The sequence below is a fragment of the Bidens hawaiensis genome, unplaced genomic scaffold, assembly GCF_021521415.1.
Source record: "Bidens hawaiensis isolate Kalapana, Puna unplaced genomic scaffold, B.hawaiensis_p1.1 tig00002306_1, whole genome shotgun sequence".
Taxonomy (NCBI): Eukaryota; Viridiplantae; Streptophyta; class Magnoliopsida; order Asterales; family Asteraceae; genus Bidens; species Bidens hawaiensis.
Genome location: NW_027491123.1, coordinates 2,769,120 through 2,776,387, shown reverse-complemented (window position 1 = coordinate 2,776,387; position 7,268 = coordinate 2,769,120). Strand labels below are relative to the sequence as shown.

General features: G+C 31.4%; 1 pseudogene across 1 annotated transcript; it reads right to left on the bottom strand.

Moving 5' to 3' along the window:
* Positions 1 to 4,197: 4,197 nt before the first annotated feature.
* Positions 4,198 to 7,004, bottom strand: LOC143615244 (putative inactive receptor kinase At4g23740 pseudogene; annotated as a pseudogene). Its single transcript, XR_013150436.1, has 2 exons — positions 5,622 to 7,004; positions 4,198 to 4,768 (listed from the first exon to the last, which is right to left on the bottom strand). The product of XR_013150436.1 is annotated as a putative inactive receptor kinase At4g23740 pseudogene (transcript).
* Between the last annotated feature and the right edge of the window lie 264 nt (positions 7,005 to 7,268).

Below are 7,268 nucleotides of genomic sequence, written 5' to 3'. Positions count from 1 at the left end.
TGACTATGGGTGAAATAAGTGGAAAAAATAGTTGTTAAAAAATGGCGATGAGTGGTAGAGTGTAAAACAAGAAGGGTTCAATCCAATCCTCGTATACTACAACATTTAGTCGTTCGAAAAAAAAAATAGCATGACACGTATTGAAATTAATATGTCTTAGTCAACTTATATTTTGTTTTACCTTTAACCTTTAATACTTGGTAAAACTGGAGTGAAAGTCGAATTAAAAATTGACAAAATTGAATTCTTATTTGGTTCGGTTTCAGTTTCAAACTTAAAAAAAAATCAGAATCTTAACGAAAAAGGATGACTAGTGTCAATACATGTGATTTGGTTTCTCGATTTTAATCATATTAAGTTTCATAGAACTAGACCGAAAGCTAATTACCAAGCAAATCATACCAAATTGTCGGATATGTAATTCAGTTTGTATTTAACAAATGTCGGTTAGGTTCAGTTTAATATGTTTTAAATTACATTTTTCTTATGAATTTATCACCTTTTAAACATGACGATGTGATTATGTGAAATTAACTTTTTGTATGATTTTATATGCATGCAAAAAACTTGCACTGTAGTAGAACTCATCGAGTAGTAGTACCATTGCTATTTGCTATCAAAATCTGTCCGGGTGATTGGATGAATCAAGATAGCTATAAAAATATTCAATCTACTATTATAATAAATAAAAATGATGGTTCAACCACATATTCCTTACTTACCTAATATTTTGCTAAGTGACACATTTATCTTTTTATCTTTTAATTCTTAATTATTTTATTAAAATAAATCATTTAAAACATTCCATGACTTGTCACTTTATCATATCAAAACATCAAAATTTTAACATGTTTTTTTTCCTATAATATTTAATTTTAACAAAAAAAATGTTTCTTAATCATATCCTTTTACAATATTGGTTTTAAAATTTTAATATAACATTCCATTATTTTTTACAATTTAATGACTTATACAAAATAATAGTCGTAATAATTTCACATTAAAAAATGAAAGCTTTAAATTTTTTTCTTAATCTTATTTTTAATTTAAACTATAAACTGCATTTAGCACTTTAATTTTTGAAAACCATTCATTATTTTTAAAATATTTCACTTTCCGACTATAATTATAACTTCTATTACATTCCAGAACTACTACTACTACTACTACTAATAATAATAATAATAATAATAATAACATGTTCAAAAGCTTAGAAACTAATTTTTATATAATCTTACTATCCTATTTTTTTTATTAAAATTAGTTTATTTCATATAAAAAACAAATATTTAAATGTTATAAGTTTTGGATAGCCATATAACAACAATAATTTTCATTGTCGGCTATGCGGTGTTACATCTTTATGTGCATCAAATCTAGATACCTTTCACGAAAAATACATGTAAATATGACCATAATATCTGATGATTGCCGTTATCCAAAACCTATAATAGCTTCATGTTATTTAGGATGTTTTGTTGCATTGAAAAAGTGAAGCTGTTTTTTATATTTAAGATAATGTCTTTTTATGTTTTAAAGTAAATTTTCAGTTTTTGTGAATTAGCATTGTTTTAAACTCTTAGTATTTGGTGTTTTACTTATATATTTTTTTGAATGTTAAACACAAATTTTAATTTATATTACATTATAATATAATATATTAATTTAAATTTTGTTTGTTGTTTATTTAAGTATTTGTATGAGTTGTATCAATCTTTTTTTAAATACTATTCTTCTTAAAAATATAAATTCCTATATAAAATTAATATTGGTACTAAATTATTTATGTTTTTAGTAACAACTGTGTGTGTGTGTTATTAGTAAGAAAAGTTAATTAAATAAATTTTGAACATTATATACAAGGGAAGTCTTTAAAGATTTATATCGTAATTTCAAGATTAAAACTAGATTATGTAATTTCATATTGACATATTTACAAGATTATGTAATACATATTTATATTCATTCATCTAATATCAAATTAGAATAAGTATTTCAAATTGTTTTGTTTTTTGTTAGTATAGTTTACCCAACCCGTGTATACACGGGCATTTTACCTAGTGTTAAATAAACAAACTTAAGCAAAATGAGCAGTAATCAATCTCGTTATAGCTAGGTTGGGATCCCCGTTGACAAGACTATGTCGTAAGAATAAAGTATATATGGACGAATCTATCATACAGACTATACAGTAGTGAGGATCATCGACCTCATGATTTTTTTTTATTTTATATGTGAACGTATATTATGGTTCTTTACTTCTTCTATTGACTTATGATATTTTTTAAAGCCGACCCCCAAATTTGTAAAACTTACTTAGAAAGGATCAATTTAAACATGTTGATATGAAAAACAAAGCAGGAACAAAAATACGTGTATTCAATTTAAGTAATATTTCATATTTTTTCCTAAGTTATTATTGAATGTTACACTATCAGTTAAAATGTTAAGTAATAATAATTTATGTCCGACCTGAGCAATATATAAGACGTCAAGTTAAGAGTCCTTCTAGCACCGGAAAAAGGTAACCCGATAAAAAAAGAACCCTGGATCCTCCCTCCACGTCGACGCACGTATGTGCATATGTTAAAAGGTAAATTTGTGTCATGAAATAATAATAATTAAAAAAAACTTATATTATTAATTCTATCTGAATTTTAAACATGTCTTCAAAATTCTTCTATGAAAATCTCAATTATCATCAACCGCCAAGTCATATAAATAATATTTTCTAGTAATAATGTTCTGTTGTAAATAATTAGGTCAAATCTACAATAAATTACAATAAATAGATGCATACATTTTTAAAGTATAGGATTAACCTTACTTACATAATTGTCTCCTAAATAGTAATATTGGTCTACTAAATAACTTACCTTTTATAGTATAAATACTACACTAATGTAAAGGAAAAAACACATCATCATATATACTTTTTTAAAGATATAGGAAAAGTTAAAATAAAACAAAAATGAAAATGATGAGAATGATTTGTGGCAACACAAAAAATCCCTAAAAATATTCCAAAAATTTAATAAAAAAAATCATAACGCAAAATATAAATAAAAAATTAAAAAAACAAAAATGTTTCCCTCATCATTCTTGTTCCAAAAAAAAAGCCCGAAAAGACACAATGCGGAGACAAAAGACACTGACGAAAATGAACAAAAGACACAAATATAAATAAAAAAAGACACAATAAATCGCAAAATATAACACAATGCCGAATAAAATATAACACGAACAAAATATAACACAATGTTGACTAATATAACACAATATCAAGAAAAAAGACACAATGTCAAGGAAAAAAGACACAATCAATGACGCAAATAAACACAAAACACAATGATAAACAAAAAGACACAATGATCTTTTTCCATCAACATTGTGTGTGTGTGTGTTTTTTTAATGAGGAAGACAGTGGAAATATTTTTGTGTTTTTACTTTTTTTATTTTTTTATTAAATTTTGAGTTATGATTTTTTATTTATTTATTTTTAATTTTTTTTTAAAAGGTTTTTTATATGGCTATAAATTCTTCTCACGATTCTTATTTTTGTATCTCTTTATAAAATAACTTGACTCTCACATATAAATATATATATATATATATATATATATATATATATATATATTTCCTTACTTCTCTTAGAATTCTTTCTAAAAGAAAGTAATACTAACCACGTGCTAGTCATTGTTATATTATATAACATGTTTCATATATTTGTAGCTAAACATATTTGTCGGTAAGGATCGTGAAGCGTATACTTTTTCACCGTACATCGATATAAAAAGCTTGTCGACACTACTAAAGGTGATCCCATCATGCCTTCATATCCAAAATCCAAATTGTTTCTAGAGTATCCTAAATCACATGCCAGTTGTCCCATAGTCTCACACTGATTAAAAGTACCTTCAAATTCTACATTTTGTTTTTAAATTCCAATCACCAAATTTTATTCTGCTTTAATCAAACAAATGAACAATAAAACAAGCTACAACAAGAAGCCTAAATAACATTAAAACAAATCTTGCGTACAATACTAGAATAAATGAAAACTTTGTAAGGACACGACACAACACAACACAACACAACAATACCGTTACAGTTTATCATAAATTAGTTCATCGAGGCAATGAAGCAAACCGAAGACTCGTTACAGACCAGACGACTCCGTCTCAGCAACTTTTGGGTTCAGACTATATTCCGTCTAACATCTTCCAACATTCTAACAACCTCAGTCATCTTCGGCCTTTGATCTGGTACCCTTGCGACACACGACATTGCAATCTTCAACATCTCCACCATCTCCTCTTCAACGTGGGGGTATTTTAGTAATTCCACATCAAAAACCTCACCCGTCCATTCTTCCCGGACCACTGAGTGGACCCACCGTACCAAATGAATGATCTCATCACCGCTCGTGTGGACTGGTGACTTGCCAGTTAAAAGCTCGAGTAAGAGGACACCGAAGCTATAGACATCCGAGGGTTGAGTAACTTTTTGGGTGTCGGTTATTTCTGCGGCACGGTAGCCTGCGGCTCTGGCAATCGGGGTAGCGATTTGAGACATGATTGCTGACAAACCGATATCAGAGATGCACCCGTAGTTTTTGAGTTTAGGAAAATGTTAGATGATTTGATGTTCCCGTGCACAAGCTTCGTGCCAGTCGCGTTGTGGACCCGAGCTATGCCTCGGGCTGCACCAACAGCGATTTGAAGACGCGTTTCCCAAGTCAACGGGAATCGTTCTTCCCCTCTTGTACCTATAAAGTTCAAGAATCATTACCATGTTTTGTCCAACCAGTAGACCGATAAGGTGGCCGGTTCAATAATCGGTCCAGTTACAAAAAGTTTAAAACATTGTAGGACACAAATCCGAACAACAAAGACCAAATACTTACTATATTTATAGTAAGATTCTCTTGTCCCACATGGATTGATTCTTATCAATCACAAACTTATTTCTCTTTCATGTAGTATAAAATAAAATATTCTACCAAATAAAATATAAAAATTGCCACAAAACAAAAAAGGGTTATTTTGTCACAATATCTTCTTTAATATTTGGCTTAAAAATGCTTGATCTTGAACCTTTTTATTTCAAGACATTCTTTTTATGGTCCAAGTGTACTTAATCGCATGCACATGGATGAACCCAGATGGTTGGACCATTCTCATCCACCTTCGGACCGTCAACATCTATGACAAGATAAAGATCGGACCCGCTACAAAATGAACTTTCAAGAAAATCCAATCTGGGTTCATTTACCTGCATTCTAAACCCTAAACACTGATCTAGTAAAAACAAAATGGCTTAGGTCCAACTTGGGTTCACCCGTGTTGCTCGGTTGCATCAAGCCAAAATGCCCTTAAAAGCACATGATAAAGACAAATGGTCCGGGTCCAATTCTAGTATATTTCAATTTGTGGGTCTGGTCCCTATTTATGATTAGATAAAGATCGCGCACCTAACTTGGATTCTTGTTAATTACTTTTTGTTCTTGAACCTTAATGTACTAAAACTAAGAACACTAGTTTACTTACCATTTAATAATGTCATAACTACAACAAGAACACAATCAAATAAAGTAAAGAAATCAAGAACATAGTACATACCATGTAACATTGTAGCAACACTCCCTTGACTATAATACTCACAAACCGTAAGCTTCTCATCTTTCGAATAATAATAAGCCCGCAACTCGATCACATTCTCATGCTTAATACTCCCAACAACCGCCATTTGCTGCTCGAAATCCCGCCTCCCAACACTCAAATCTTTCAACCTCTTCACCACAACCGAAGTCCCGTCTTCAAGAATCGCCTTATACGACATTCCAAAAGTCCCCTTCCCCAAAACCTCAGCAGAAGCCCTCAACAAATCCTCCAAATCAAATGCATAATTACACCCCTCAAAGAAAACCAACCTGTTATTCGCATCTTGTGTTCTCGAAATCGCCTTTTTGGGCGACATCCCGCCTTTCTCAAGTTTCGAAGAAATCCCATCTCTGTTATCCCTTTTGAAACAACACATTGTCCAAAAGATTGCAAAGCCAATAAAACCAATAACAGAAACACCTATAATTATACCTAAAACCGCCTTTTCACTTAACCCCCCACCATTTTTCGCGCTTGGAATTGGTTTACGAGTGGGCATAAAAATTGGAACTTGATCAGATGAATACACTAAAGACACATTATTACCCACAAACACTGATTTTGGGAACTTATGGAGTGACTCTGGGACCACCCCTGTAAGATGATTATTAGAAAGATCAAGAATTTTTAAACCATGCATACCCAAATCAGGAATTTGACCAACAAGTGAGTTGTTAGCAAGATTCAAAGCAGAAAGATGTGTTAACCTTGTAATTGAATTTGGAATTGACCCATTAAACTGATTATTTGAAAGATTAACAATAGTTAAATTCTTCCAAACAGAGAAATCAATAGGCAATGACCCAGACAACTGGTTAAACTGAAGGTACAATAAAGATAAGTTCTTTAGGTTATAAAAATCAACAGGGATAGTGCCAGTAATACCATTGGATCTAAGACTCAAGATCTGTAAAGCTGAGAGTCTGCTAATGGTGTTTGCCGGAATATGGCCGTGAAACCCAACTCCGGGAAGCCGGAGACCGATGACACGTGACCCATCTTCACTGCACGTGACTCCAGTCCACTGATTACACACTGTACTTGAGTTTGCATCCCAGTTTAAAGTGCGTGAGTGTGCAAGATTGTGCATAAAATCCAGCAATGCCTGTTTATCATCTTCAAGAATATTGGCATTTACTCCAAACCAGAGTAAACCCACCAAGAAAATCTTGAAAATTTTCATTTTTTTTAATAAAGATTCAATCTTTTTCCACAGAAGTTGCAGAATACAGCTATAGAGTGATGGTAGAGGTGATTTGAAACATACCCATTAAAGAAAAAGGGTAAAAATGACAACTTTTTTTCAAAATTGTGTGTAAAAAGTTTGGGGATGTTGTGAGCAAATGGAGTGGAGGTTTGGTTTGAATTGGGAGTGGTGAGGTTTTTAATTTAAAGGCAAAGGGTTTAGAAGCAGAAGCAGCAGCAGCAGCAGCAGCAGCAGAAAAAACAGAGCTTTTACTTTACTTTTTGCTGGTGTAATTTTTTGTCGCTTTGCTCTTTAAATTTTGGGTAAAAAGTTGGTGACTCAAGAATGTCATCTGGAGAAACAAAACAGTACTACACTAGTACTAGCTCAATTTGTTTTCCTTTGCTGATAACGAGGAT